The sequence below is a fragment of the Eurosta solidaginis genome, chromosome 3 (genome assembly GCF_040869045.1).
Source record: "Eurosta solidaginis isolate ZX-2024a chromosome 3, ASM4086904v1, whole genome shotgun sequence".
NCBI classification, from domain to species: Eukaryota; Metazoa; Arthropoda; class Insecta; order Diptera; family Tephritidae; genus Eurosta; species Eurosta solidaginis.
In genome coordinates, this window is record NC_090321.1 from 190,977,022 (window position 1) to 190,993,505 (window position 16,484).

General features: G+C 35.8%; 1 protein-coding gene across 8 annotated transcripts in view; it reads left to right on the forward strand.

The window, feature by feature from the left end:
* Positions 1 to 16,484, forward strand: part of Sema2a (Semaphorin 2a) — a 387,211-nt gene that overhangs the window by 345,755 nt on the left and 24,972 nt on the right. The window lies entirely within an intron of this gene.

Below are 16,484 nucleotides of genomic sequence, written 5' to 3' on the forward strand. Positions count from 1 at the left end.
TGTTGTTTGCATTATCCTTAAAATCTCTAACAAAACATAAAGTCCGGGGTGTGGTCGCTCCAAATGTTTGTAGTAACTTTGGTCTTTTATTTCCAGCTTTGAGTGCAATCACTTGTCAATGTGGTTTTTTATTAATTTACATGGGAAACTTTTTACTTTTGGTAAAAAGTAAATATGCAAGCTACTAAACTTTCCAGGTTTGATTTTAAAATTTAAATAAAAACTATTTGAAATCAGTGGTGTGAGTTAATGCGCAGAGAACTATTTTTATACTGTTTTCGAAAAAAAAGTTTATTTGAATTAAAAATTATTTATGTTTATCGCATCCATTAAGTTTAGTTGGAATCCTGTGTTGTTTGAAATTGATTACACATAATTTAAACAATTAGGAAGGTATATGTACTTTTTTAGGGCATTAGGAATGTTACATAAGTTTAAAAAGAACACGACTTTGAACCTTCTTTTAATAGCTTTCCTGTATATTTTTCACATTAAACTTGTACAAGGTCCTAAAATAGGACCAGGCCTTAGCTAGGAGGGGTGACCCTGCTAGAGAAATCTTGCACAAAATATCTATGAATCATTCTAGACAGTAAGTTAATAAGGAGACTCAAACTAAATAATTGAATTTGTTTATCTTTATACAATGAAGTTAGTAATACTATAGTTGGCGATATCATATATCAATTTTGGTTTCGATTGAAGATATATCGATTTGAAGCGGTGAGACCGGAAAAAACGGTAATTCAACTTATAAGGACCACCCTAATACACATACATCTCGGTGTTTGAAATGGCATAGACCTTTTCTTTTGGATATACAAATAGCAGGAGTTGGATCGGAAATAGCGTTTTTGATATTAAAGTTGCTATTTTGGCGCGCTCATTCCTCTGCATTATGATTGGGCAGACTGTAATGATTTTCCTCACTCTTACCGAGCAAGGTTTTCAAAGTTGGTTTGGGATAGTTTATGTTGGGCGAAACGTTTTTACAAAACTAGCAATCAGTCGGCTTGGGGGGATTCTTGACATTCTTTCTACCAATAACTATTACAAATATTTATTATGAGGGTCCCTAAATTACCCTTTTGGTGGGGATAAAACCAAGAACGAAGAGAACGAGTAACTACAAAATCTAAAGCAAGAAAAAGCAAAATTTACAGCATTGTCGTCTGAAAGTCTGAAAAGGAGAGTATCTCCGGATGTTGGGGAGATACAAGGTGCGAAATCTTAACCCTCCCTACCTTTGATTTTTGGGGCACCATTTTTTTATCCAAAAATCCCTAGCACAACTCTTTGACCGACTTACCACATTACCTCAGGAAAATAAAGTAAACTTTTACCATTCCATAGTAAATTCCTTTAACACCTTCAATAAGTCAAAATTTTCTTAACGCTAAGTACATCAAAGGTTAAAATTTGCCTTTCTTAAACCCGATACACAGGTTAAACTACTTTAAGTATAATAAAGTTGAGCTTACATAGATGCTTTTTCTTTCTTATACTCAGCGTGCTTTGCACACAGAGTACATTAACTTTGATTGGATAACGGTTGGTTGTACAGGTATAAAGGAATCGAGATAGATATAGACTTCCATATATCAAAATCATCAGTATCGAAAAAAAATTTTTTTGAGCCATGTCCGTCCGTTAGCACGATAACTTGAGTAAATATTGAGATATCTTCACCAAATTTGGTACACCGCTTACCTGGACCCAGAATAGATTGATATTGAAAATAAGCGAAATCGAATGATAACCACGCCCACTTTTTATATATATAAAATTTTGGAAAACACAAAAAACCTAATTTAGTAAATAATACACCTAGAATGTTGAAATTTGACGTGGGGACTGACGTTGAGACTCTTGATAAAATTTTCGAAAAATTTTTCAAAACGGGCGTGGCACCGCCCACTTATGATAAAGTCAATTTTACAAATGTTATTAATCATAAATCAAAAATAAACCTATCGTAACAAAATTCGGCAGGGAGGTTGCCTTTACTATAAGGAATGATTTGAAGAAAATTTAACAATATCGGTTAAGGACCACGCCCACTTTTATATAAAAAATTTTTGAAAGGGTCGTGGACGAATAAAATAAGCTATATCTTTGCAAAAAAGAGATTTATATCAATGGTATTTCATACACAAAGTGGATTTATAACAATAAATGGGAAAAACTTCAAATTTAAAAAGATGGGCGTGGCACCGCCCTTTTATGACTAAGCAATTTTCTATGTTGCGGGAGCCATAACTCGAAGAAAAATTAACGGATCGTAATAAAATTGGGTACACAAAATTTCCCTATAGCAGGAAATATTCCTAGGAAAAATGGACGAGATCTGTTAAAGACCACGCCCACTTTTATATAAAAGATTTTTGAAAGGGTCGTAGACGAAAATATTAAGCTATATCCTAGTGAAAAAGAGCTTTGTGTCAATAGAATTTTACCTTCTAAATTGAATTATAGCATTAAATTGGAAAACACAAAAATTTTTGAAAATGGGTGTGGGACCACCTCTTTTATGACTAAGCAATTTTCTATGTTTCGGGAGCCATAACTCGAAGAAAAATTAACGGATCGTACACAAATTTTCCCTATAGAAGAAAATATTTCTCGTAAAAATGGACGGGATCGGTTAAAGACCACGGCAACTTAGATATAAAACAAATTTAAAAGGGTCGTAGACTAGAATAATAAGCTATAACTTAGCATAAAATAGTTTTGAATCAATGATATCTCACTTATCAAATTTTATTATAAGTGGAAATGGGGACATTTTTTTTTAAACGGGCGGTGCCACGTGTTATGTAGAAAAGTAATTTATCTGAAATGAAATGTACAATTGAAGCTCACGCTGAGTATATAATGTTCGGTTACATCCGAACATAGAAAGCCATAAAACTTGTGTCACAAGGGATGTGATTAAAATTCGAAAGAAAATATCATGATACTCTTTTGTTCTGCAATCGTCACAAGTGGGATAGATTGTATGTAAATATGCGCGTAGAAATGTGAAGCGAGAGTACGTATACTAACAAAAAAATATTTAGCAAAACAATTAAAGAAATTACATGTTTTTTTTGGTCTCGAGCGATGACATCAGTAGGCGCCTGGTGAGAGTGTCGTGGACGAAGAGATTGTATATCTCTCTTAACCTGTGAAATAATAACCCTTCAAAAAACGCGAGTACTCCATAAATAATGTAAGTAATACTCCTTTGGGAGTATAGGAGTGTTCCAAAACTAATCTGTATTCATACAAAAAATGTGCTCCAATTAACATTGCGATGTCCTAGGAGGGGAGTAGGTGATCCCACTCTCGCTTTGTTTGTGAGTATTCCATTGAGTATATAGGTGAGAGTACTTTCCAAAGTACTTTCACTGTAGTACTCCATGTAGCACCCACAGAGGATCATATGCCAAAGTACTAAAGAGGAATTGTGTCGGAAAGAATTATCGGAGTGAATTTAATTTAAAATGAAAGTAAATGAAGAGGGGCAATTCAACTTTTATATTTTTTACTACGAATATTCTTATGTTATTTAGCATTTGCGTGAATAAAGAATCTAATATTTCTCTATACTATAGTGTAAGAAGGGGTTTTTCACTGCTTAACCTTCTCACTTTATATTTTGTCAGGATTTAAACACACATGTTTTAACGTTATAATATTTAATGAATAATGGTATGTATTAAAAGAGTTTAATTAAAGTTACATTGAAAGTTAGAATATTGATTATATTTCATTTGGCCATACACTTATGAATGATGTTAATCGTTTCGACTCTTGTTGGTAACAAACTCGTCGTGAGAGAAAGACTATTAGGGTTGCTGTTGGTCGGTAATATGCAAATATGGTAGGGTTGCAATTATTCGTCTTATAGTCGGCTATTCTGACATTGATGGGCGCCCTCGTCCATCCTCGTTGTCGTCGAAGTATTCGATTTCGTCATAATCATCAGGTGGAAATTGACACCACCGCTTTAGTTTATCTGAAGCAAATATAGATGAGTAATGCCTCTTCGTACGCTGTGATTTAGGCAAATCTTCGATGACGTATCTATCGTTGCTTAGGGCTTTCGTTACAAGGAAAGGACCTTTGTAATGGGGCTCTAGCTTTCTGGACGTACCTATGCTCGTAGGTTCATTTTCATTTAGCACCAGATCGCCTTCTTTATACTGTGTTGGTTTGATATGCTTGGAGTCATAACGAATCTTTGCTTTAGCTCGTTCGACGTTGATACGTTGCGCTACGTTAACTCTAAGCTCTTGCAGTTCTTCATTCGTTACTACTTCGTCGTTGTGTAATAATTGAGTTAATCGATTCTTTAAAATATCTCGCGGTTGAAACCCATATACTAATTGGAATGGTGTACAACCCGTTGTTTTATTTATCATCGCAGCTTCACTCAATTTTAGTTTTATCCCTAATGCATTCATACGAAAGCAATAGTCAACCACCAATTCGTTGCTTTTCCTAGACGCATTTGACATCATATAATGCACTTGCGCCTCGTCAACCAGTTGCTCAAATTCTAATTTCAAAGCAATAGCAAAATCATTCCAATTGGAATGTACGACCGACAACGTGCCAAACCACATACGCGCTGCGCCTTTCAACTGGCTGTATACGGCCAACAATAAACGTTTCTCGTCAAACTGATATGCTACACGCACGGCATTTACACGATCGATGAATTGTTCAACTGTTATAGAATTTTGATTTGATGGATCAAACACGGGAATGGTCTCAGCAAATCCTTTAACCGAACTACTTCGTACTGTCGAGCTAACAGAAACTGGCGTTGACACAATTTCTCTTTGACTATTCACGTTTGCTACTGGGACCGCGTTTTCATAACTGTAATTGCATTTTGCAGCATTTCGCGGAAATAATTTATTTGCTCTTGTAAACTCGATGTTTCGGCCATTATAAATTCAATTTCTTCACCACCGTTTGCTTCTATTAACCTTTTTATTAATTCTGCCCGTGACCCGGTCGTGGCAAGCTCTTTTTCGCGTAAAATTGTTTTCAATTGATCAACTCGTAGATCATGAATTTTCAGCATTTTAATTTGCTAATATTTTCTTATTAGAATTACTCAAATTTGTGTATGTCTCACTCGCTGCACGTAGTCACCACGCACTCGTTCGTTTGCTTTTTAATTACTCTTGTATATGTAATTACACACATTTATACATATATTCGTTTGCTTTTCGTGACGCCGTTTGTGTCTACACTTCTTTGAATTTTGTTGCACCGACTCTCTGCAGCCAACAACAATTCTTACTAAGCGATATTAGCACACAAACACACACAAGAGAAATATGACACTCGTCATATAACTCGTTCGTTCAACAAAGAGAGTTCGCTTTTGAGAAGATGAAATTCTTCATCTACAACAACTACACTCGCTGAAATTTGAATTTACTCGCCAACCGTCACTATTCGACGCGATGGAAAATTTTCGCTTTTAATATGCACACACAAACATGTTCGAGTTCAGAAACGACTTTTGCGATTTTACGCACAAACATTTCGATTGAATGCACGGTTTATGTTTTTGATTTTATACAATTAAATACGAACAAATTTCGATGTACATTTACACATTTTTTTTTCACAAATTTTCATATTTTTGCAAACGATTTGCACTCGCGTTGAGTGCTATGGGCTTCGCAATCTCACTTCTGAGCTGTAAGAAGGGGTTTTTCACTGCTCGACCTTCTCACTTTATATTTTGTCAGGATTTAAACACACATGTTTTAACGTGATAATATTTAATGAATAATAGTCTGTATTAAAAGAGTTTAATTAAAGTTACATTGAAAGTTAGAATATTTGATTATATTTCATTTGGCCACACACGAATGGATGATGTTAATCGTTTCGACTCTTGTTGGTAACTAACTCGTCGTGAGAGAAAGACTATTAGGGTTGCTGTTGGTCGGTAATATGCAAATATGGTAGGGTTGCAAATATTCGTCTTACAATAGTATGTATACATAAAACCAGTGCGCGGTTGCATTTTATCAGAGTTGCCATAGTAAAATTTTATTATCAGTTATTGGTATGCAATATTTTACTTTTGGCAACTCTGTTCGATCGACATCGTGTCGTGATCACGGCCGTTAAAAAACGAGCAATGATCGGCTGATGGTGGTCCGCACACGCATTGCAAGGAGTATTGTTAGAGTACTCTCACTAAACAAATACCCTTCAAAAACGCGAGTACTCCATAAATAATGTAAGAAATACTCCTTTGGGAGTATAGGAGTGTTCCAAAACTAATCTGCATTCATACAAAAAATGTACCCCAATTAACATTGCGATGTCCTAGGAGAGGAGTAGGTGATCCCACTCTTGCTTTGTTTGTGAGTATTCCATAGAGTACATACGTGACAGTACTTTCCAAAGTACTTTCACTGTAGTACTCCATGGAGCACCCACAGAGGATAATATGCCAAAGTACTAAAGAGGAATTGTGTCGGAAAGAATTATCGGAGTGAATTTAATTTAAAATAAAAGTAAATGTAGAGGGGCAATACAACTTTTATATTTTTTACTACGAATATTCATATGTTATTTATCATTTGCGTGAATAAAGAAATTAATATTTCTCTATACTATAGTATATACTATAGTATGTATACATAAAAGTACTCCAACATGAAGAAAATGGAACACGTAATCCAACAATTTTTGCAGGGTGCTCTAACCCACTCTTACGATGTACATTTGTATATACTATTTTTACGTTATTCCAATTAGATTTTACTCAGTATAGCGGTTTGGTTGTACGCCGCCACTGGCGTAGTGAAATTCATATATAAGGTGGAAGCATGGGATATTTGTAAAGAGGAAAGATGTACAAATATCTAAAGCTTTTATATTTTATGCTACATTGATAGCGAAATCAACATTTGACGAGTTGTTACTCAGTCATCAATATGTTTGCAGTCAAAAGAACTAACCTCTATAAGGCGGAATCACCACCTCCGGATAAAAATGAGCAATCGTTTAAATAATAGATCTCGTTAGGTAAAACTAAAAAAAAAAAGAAAACGGGTTTCGACTAACATTTACTGTAGATGGTTACCACAGCCCAAGGGATTCAAGGGGTTGTGTAGCGCAATATATAGCTTCTCCAACCCAATTGTCAACCTCACCTTCGAGCGGCGAATCCCGTTTCACTAACAGACGAGGCTCTGGCGACCCCAAGCTCCTCATGTAACTTGGAGGTGGGGAGGGAGGGATGGCCTGAAGGTTCAATGTGGCCATATAAATCGTTCCCGAGATGGTCGGGCCAGCACCTTAATGGTGCTGTGTTACCGGAGCGTATCGGATCTGTATCCGACAAAGGACCATCACATCGATAACACTCCCCAAAGCCTTCGGGGAGTAACCTAATCGCTACAACAGCAACAACAACAACAACCACACCCCAAAGTCCCCTACGTTTAAAAGGACGCCCTTAATGGTTCTTGCTTAGAATGCAATACATAATTTATCTGTTTTAACATAGGGAAAAAATATCAAAATTAAATGCATATCTTAGCGGTAAAGTCACTAGTGCCTAAAGTTTAGGTGTCAATTACGTGAAAAAATTTCTTATTACAATTAAGATACATTTACAAGCATTAAAATCTGGTTTTGTCTTACCATGAAATTAAATATTATTTAAATGGTTTTTATGTTATAAAACTAAATCATGTTTCAATGACTATTTGGTTAATGTGTGTTTTCACCTTCTAAGGGTTTTTTTTTTCTCTCTACAAGATGTTTAATTCTAATTACCTGCTGCCTGTCTAAGCAGCACCTCCTTGATCCATTCCTTATGTATGGATATCTGCCAATTGATCCACGAAATCGAATAGTTGACTAATATCATATTAGGGCTACGCCGCTTTAGATGTTTCTTCATATATTTTGCATACGCCCCCAGGCATTTGTTCACGCTGTCATAGTCACTGTAAGTGCGTGTCTCAGGACGCGAAGCAGGTTGCACTAGTAAAATTGTGTGTGATATTTTGGCAGTTGTACCGTGTAAAGGAAAACCTCAAAATTATGGTGCCAAAAGAAGCCAGGCCGAGAAACTTTAAGGTTCTTAGTTTATTAAAAACAATCTAGAAAAATATATGTGCAGTTCTATGCAAATAGTTCTTGATGTTGCAATTGTTGACCGGCGCTCTCACCAGGCTGTGAGTTTTTGTTGCCACAGCTAGCACTTTTATGCAGTCTTTTAATTTATATTTACTATTTAAATAATTACTTTTTATATTTACATCACCGCTTTATTACAAAACTCGCGATATTTTTTACCACCGATCTGCATCACGCCAACTTCCAAAAGAAAAAGAACTCTCGCCAGCGGAAATGTGAGGTTGCTCTTTTTCCTGCAGGTGGTTTGACATCTCTCCACTGTCGAGTTGACAAAATTCACAATTAATGGAGAACCGCTATTAGGGTTACCATCAAATATATAGAATAATAGAATTAGAGTGGACTTTTACGATTTCATAAGTCACACATCAGGTTTTTATGTAAGTATTGCACTGAAAGACCTGAGAAAGGCGATGAGTTTAGCATGGCATTACAGAAAGAGTCGCTTCTGTACTTCCTTCACCACAAATACTACATATGAGTCTTATTGGCTCACTAAATCGACTGTTACAAAGACATTGATTTAAAAAGTTCTGAACCTTTTTAAAGGCGAGACACATATGTAGATATATCTTTTGAACGGTACATATGTCCGATAGTTAGGAAAATGTTTGATATGTGGCAGTATTTATTCAGCAAACAAAGTTTATTGGCTTTTTTATTGATATCAGAGAAAAATTACAAAATTTGCACACGGTGAAGGTTACTAGGACATGCTTCTGGATCTCACTTCTTCTCCATTTGCCTCTAACCATTGATCTTTTGATGCTATGACTTTTATATGAACTTAATTACTGATATCGGGTCTTTATAAGGCTGCGTGATAAACAATGTTTCTGCTATTCACCATGTCAATAATATTTATATGTATTTCAATGGCGAGAAAGGCTCTTTTTTGATTGTTTGCAGTACAGTTACAGTTTTTACTGACAATAAATGACTTAATCGATTTCCAGCCAGTTTTCGAGAATGGACTAAAGTTTTTTTTTTTTTTTTTTGATAATGATAACGAACTGCAAGAACAGTACGAGCCCTCAATAAAGTAGTGTTGCCATGCTATATCAAAATTGGAACAAGGCTTAAAAAGTGAAAATATACAGTCCAAATTAACGACTCATATTTCCCATCCGGAGATTGGTCAAAAGAACCAGCAGGCAGTACCAAGTTCGGAGAAGACTGATGGTAGATTCCCTGTCATGCTTCCCTGCCACGCTTCAAATTTCGAGAAGCGCGATCGTGGATTGGCATAAAATTATTTTCGATTTGTGCACAAGACTGAATCGACTGTATCATTTACCGCTCAGTTAGAGAACTCGTAGTGTAGTTTTCCTAACACAGGCGAAGAAGATCTGTTATATACATTCCAAAGGCTACGGACTCACAACCTTTATATCATTTCCGGGCAGAGATAGACGGAAAAAGCTTATTAAAATGTATGCAGATAGACCAAATTTAGGGCAGAAAAACGTCTGTCGGGTCTGCTAGTATCTCATGATTAACACTTTTATTGAACCACTCATATATAGTAAAATGGGAATTTTTATACCTTTCATGAACATGAAATGGTATATTAACTTTAGTCCGCTGTTTGTAACGTTGAGAAATATAGAAGATAGACTCACCATTAGGTATACCGAATTGATCAGGGCGACGAACTGAGTTGATATAGCAATGTCCGTCTGTCTGTTTGAGCGCAAACTAGTCCCTCAAATTTTGAGATATCTCAATTAAATTTGGCACAAGGGTGTATTTTTGTATTATATTAGACATTTGTCGGACAACTATAACATATATCTCTCATACAACCGATCGTTCAGATAAGACGATTTTGCTCATTCCTGCCGCAGTTTAGAAAGTATAAACGTGAAACTCGGTGATATATACTTTAATATATCATAGAAGATTTCCTGAAAAATCGCTTTGTTCGGAGCTATATATAGTATATATCCCATACAACTGATCGTTCAGATAGAAAGATTTTTGGCAATTTCTCCCTTACCCTGCAGTCAAACCAACTAGTTGTATACTAGAAAAATTCTAGTTTGCCAAAAATCCTAACTAGTATGAGTTCTGTCTTTTTTCCATATTAGCAACTGGTATTTTTAACACGGCGATGTCCTACGAAATATCAATTGACAGCCTCTGCATCAGCATCATACAAATTGACAAACTAGTCATTATATACACCAACATCATACCAGATGACATACTAGTCAGCATACCCATCAATGTCATACCAATTAACATACTAGTCAGCCTTTGCGCCAGCATTATACCAAATGACATACTAGTTATTATATACATCACATCATACCAACTGTGACATACTAGTTAGTGTATTCATTATCAACATACCAGTTGGCATACCACTCAGTGTATGCTTCATTGTAATACCAGTTGTCATACTAGTGGATATTTGCATCAGCATCCTACTAGTTAATATACTAGGCCTAGTTGGGTTGAAAAATTACTTGAAATTTTATAAATTAGCTCAAATTTGTTTTATTCATTATATTTCATATATAGAAAAAGTATGTATATTAGATTGGGTCGATTTATTAACCGATATCGCGCCATCGATTTTTCGACAGGATTTGGGCTCAGGAAAAAAAATTCCACCACGCGTACCCAAAAAAATAATTTTCGAGCCTGCGAAATTTTATTTTTTTTACTTTTTTTCGACTTTGATTTTTAAGGTTTTTTTCATGGCCTACTAAAAAAATTTTCATTTGATTGTATAATTTTCATGTATACCCTGACCGACCCAAAATGTCCTCTAAAATATTTTTTTTTTTTTTCAAAAAACTGTTATCGACAACGTTTTTAGCGGACATTTTTGGATCGGTCAGGGTATACATATAAAAATTTTTTAGTAGGTCATGAAAAAAACCTTAAAAATCAAGGTCGAAAAAAAATAAAAATTATTTTTGGGTATGCGTAGTGGAACTTTTTTTCCTGAGCCCAAATCCTATCGAAAAATCGATGGCGCGATATCGGTTAACTTTCGTCCATACAAATCGACCCACCCTAATTTATATATACATTTATCACTTTAAAATTTATCACTTCAATACATTATACTTTGGAATAAATTTTAATAAAAATACGTACAGATATATAAAACCTAAAAAGTAACGGAATAACACATGCCGATTTTGTGATCGATCAGCGGAGACGGCGGACCATATCCTCCTGGAATGTGACACAATCTCAAGACGCAGGGCTTAGTTTATGGGCTCACCATGGCCAGAAAATTCTCACATTAAATCCCTCAAGCTGAGAGAACTGCTAGGGTTCATCAAAGAAGTCGGCTTGGATGATGTGTTGTGAAGGAGGTGAGGGCACAATAGACCAATAGTCGCAGTGCAATCTTCAATAAATTTTCTATCTATCTAACGGAGAAGGACGAACCAATCGTGGTTGACTATGTCAAAACAGGCCAAGCTGCACTAGCACCATCCCATGATGAGTGTTAATGGAGTTCAGAACGGTGATAGTGATTGCACTTTACGAAAGTCATGATGATGGCTGGATTACCGAAGAATTTCATTTAACCGGGAGAACAATAACGGCTTTAAACGTTTTCGTTACTGACCAAAGGTAGGCACTGGCTGGGTTTCCGGTCTTTGGTCTTCCTATCCTTACCATTATCCGTTAATCTGGAATTGCAAAGGCTTTAAACGACAAGTAAAAAAAATATGCTAGGCTGCTGATGCCCTCATGGCCAAGGGGTTTTGGCATTGGCATAGGTTTTCCGTCTGAGACTATTGATATGGAAGGCTTGGCCTTTTAGTTGATTTGGACGATATGCAGCATTGTCAGCTGAAGTATGCATTGCAAACTGGCTACAGAAGGCACTCGCACATTCCCTCAAATACTAACTACTGTGAATAACACCACAAAATCATAGTCAATGAACCATTCTAAATCTGACTAGTATGATGGACGCCAAAAAATTCTGGTCAATTAACTACTCATACACTAACTATTATGAATAACGCCACAAAGTTATAGTCAATGAACTAGAATGTTTGCTGACTACTTGGGCTTTTGACTGCAGGGTAATTTCCAATATAAAAACGTTAAACTTGGTGACATGTATTCTAATATATCATAGAAGATTTCATGATAAAATTATTTCGATCGGAGCTATATATGATATATATCCCATACAACCGATCGTTCAGATAGAAAGATTTTTAGCCATTTCTCCCTTAATTTCCACTATAAAAACGTTATACTTACTGACATTTATTCTAATATATCATAAAAGATTTCCTGAAAAAATCACTTTGATCGGAGCTATATGTATATGGTATATAGTATATACTATATACCTATCCCATACAACCGATCGTTCAGATAGAAACATTTTTGGCCATCTCTCCCTTAGTTTGCAATATAAAAACGTGAATTTTGGTGATATATGTTCTAATATATCATAGAAGATTTCCTGTAAAAATCATTTCGATCGGAGCTATATATAATATATATCCCGTGCAACCGATCGTTCATTTTTCATTTTTTTTATATTTTTTTTAACATCGTTTAGGTATGTATGTACATCTGTTCACTATATATTTCTTATCTTATACATCCGATTATTTGGAGATTACGAACGGGATAAGATTATTGTTAAACTCCATTCATGAAAGGTATGAAGTCTTCTGCACAGCCGAAGACAGTCCCGTCCTTACTTGTTTTTTTTTTTCAATTTTGCTTACAGTTGCTAAGTTAGGCTCAAACACATAAATGCATATGTGACACTTAATTACCTTTCGATACATTAATGGCTATTACAATGGGCTTCAAACTAGATTAATTGTAATAAAATTTTTAAGTCAAATTAATTTTTAATGTACGCCCATTATTATAATAGGCGTGAAAGCGAAAATTCTCGTGAACATCGATGTGTGATGTGTTGTGGATTACAAAAAATAATATTTTAAGTTAACTAGATTTTTTTGTTGTTGTAGCGATAAGGACACTCCCCGAAGGCCTTGGGGAGTGTTATCGATGTTGATGGTCCTTTGCCGAATGGATGTCCGGTGCGTTCCGGTACCAAGCCCGCCCATCTCGGGAACGATTTGTTATGACCACATGCGACCTCCTAGGCCATACAGCCCTCCCACCCTCTATATCCATGAGGAGTTCGGGGTCGCCAGAGCCTCGGCTGTTAATGAAACAGGATTCGCCACGGATAGGTGAGGTTCACAATTGGGTTGGAGAAGCTATATTGAAAGGGTTGCGCTACACAAGCCCTTGAATCTATTTGGTATTTTAGTCGCTTCTTATAACAGGCATACCTACCGCGGGTATATTCTAATACCCTAACCCGCTGGGGTATGTTAACTAGATCTCGCTGACGGGTTCAAATTGAATCACAACAGAGGCAATATTACCTGAAAAATATCATTTCGGGCTATCCGAGAAGAGCTTGATAAGTGGGTTATGTGAATCAGCCGATACCAACAAATGTTTGACTTTTTATTTTCCTATTGATTTCTTACCGGTTAGATATCGATGGGTTAGAGATGTGTCATCGATTTGAAATTTAGTGAAGTTTTAATCGGTATTTGATTCACAAATAACGGATGAGTCGTCGACAAAAATCGACAACACGCTAATAACAAACTGTAAGCACTTCCATAGCAAATAAATACATTCTCGATATCAAGTCGATAGTCGATATATTTTCGATTATAAAGCGATTACACGCCGTTAAAAATCTGTAAATTAATAACACGTCAAAGAGAATTGTTAGAACTTTGTTAACAATTTGAGAACTTCTCGATATCAAATCGATAATCTCTTTGATAACAAAGCGACTAAAACTACAACAATTGAGTAACACTTCGATAAAAACGGACCACTTTTTGAACACATATCGATAACTTTTCGTAAGCAAACCGATAAGCCGTCGATAAAATATCGATAGCGCATCGATATATTTTGCTATCAAAAACAAATTTATTACCATTCGATAACATATCTATAACTCGATTGACATTTTTAACCCAACCGATGGACTCAACGCCTTTGCAGTGGCCTTTTCTGTTAAGAGTAAAGTAAAAATTTTAAAAAATCTTGACTTTGATGTCATTTTGCAGCCCATTGACGACCACGCTTTTGCAACCTGCTTTCCTTGTTTGCAGTTAAACAAAAAATGTATCATGAAATTTACTGAAACACTGTAAAATACCCGCAAAATGGCCACCAAACTCGTTATAAATTTCACCGCGAAGCCGCATTTATAACGACCACGAAGCGTGTAGTAAAACTCGCAGCCATATTGAATTTACAATAAATAATTAAGGACTGAAGTGCATTGAGCGGCCAAAAGCCGACTCAAGTGACGATCCTTAAGTCATAATACAACTCTGCATGCATGTCTGCCACCACAAACCGGCTGCAACGCATTTATGCAATTTTTGGACACTACCACCTTGCACTGATATGTGAACATTCAGTTTCTTTAGCATGCGTGCACACATACATACACACGTAGGTATGCATGTATTTTTAACACGCATTTTGGCATCAGTGGCTGCAATTATATTACAAAAGTTGCCGCCAGTCATTTATTGCTTGGGAATGGCATTTTTCATTTTGCTGTGCGATCTTTCTTGTGATATCATCGTCATCATCGTCTTTGTAGTCATTGTTTTATTTTTTGATTTTTTGTATAATTTTGTCAGCATTCGCGACTTGCTCTTCGCCACTTAAAGCCCTTGAGCGCCTATAAGTAGGCAACAGCAAAAATGCAACTGACTAAAGTTGTTGTTGGCCTGCTTAATTATACTCAGCTGAGCAGAGCTCACAGACTATATTAACTTTGTTCGCATAACGGTAATCCGTAACGGCATAAACTAATCGAGATAGATATAGACTTCTATACATCAAAATGAAAAAAGAAATTCATTTAGCCATGTCCGTCCGTCCGTAAACACGATAAATTGAGTAAATTTGAGGTATCTTGATGAAATTTGGTATGTAGGTTCCTGGGGGCTCATCTCAGATCGCTATTTAAAATGAACGAAATCGGACTACAACCACACCCAATTTTTCGATTTCGAAAATTTCGAAAAACCGAAAAAGTGCGATAATTTATTACCAAAGACGGATGGCGCAAACTAGAAAATTAGTAAAATTTTGGACAATGGGCACGGCACCGCCCACTTTTAAAAAAAAGTAATTTAAAAGTTTTGCAAGCTGTAAATTGGCAGTCGTTGAAGATATCATGATGAAATTTGGCAGGCACGTTACTGCTATTACTATATATGTGCTAAATAAAACTTAGCAAAATCGGATGACAAGCACGCCCACTTAAAAAAAAAAAATTTTAAGTCAAAGTTTTACAGTATATAAGTAAATTATGTCAACATTCAACTCCAGTAATGATATGGTGCAACAAAATACAAAGATAAAAGACAATTTCAAAATGGGCGTGGCTCCGCCCTTTTTCATTTAATTCGTCTAGAATACTTTTAATGCCATAAGTCGAACAAAAATTGGCCAATCCTTGTGAAACTTGGTAGGGACATAGACTATGACGATTACTTTTTTCTGTGAAAATGGGCGAAATGGATTGAAGCCACGCCCAGTTTTTATACACAGTCGACATTCTGTCCTTCCGCTCGGCCGTTAACACGATAACTTGAGCAAAAATCGATATATCTTTACTAAAATTAGTTCACGTACTTATCTGAACTCAATTTATCTTGGTATAAAAAATGACCGAAATCCGACTATGACCACGCCCACTTTTCCGATATCGAAAATTACGAAAAATGAAAAAAATTCGATAATTCTATACCAAATATGAAAAAAGAGATGAAACATGGTAATTGGATTCGTTTGTTGACTCAAAATATAAGTTTGGAAAAAACTTTGTAAAATGGGTATGACACCTACCATATTAAATAGAAGTAATTTAAAAAGTTCTGCAGGGCCATATCAAAAGCCCTTGGAATCTTGGCCGGAATACTGTTCGTGGTATTATATATATAAATAAATTAGCGGTACCCAACAGATGATGTTCTGGGTCACCCTGGTTCACATTTTCATCGATATCTCAAAAACGCCTTCACATATACAACTAATGGCCACTCCCTTTTAAAACCCTCATTAATACCTTTAATTTGATACCCATATCGTACAAACACATTCTAGAGTGACCTCTGGTCCACATTTATGGCGATATCCCGAAATGGCGTCCACCTATAGAACTATGGCCCACTCTCTCTTAAAATATTTTTTAATACCTTCCATTTGAAACCCATGTCATATAAACACATTCCAGGGTTGCCCTA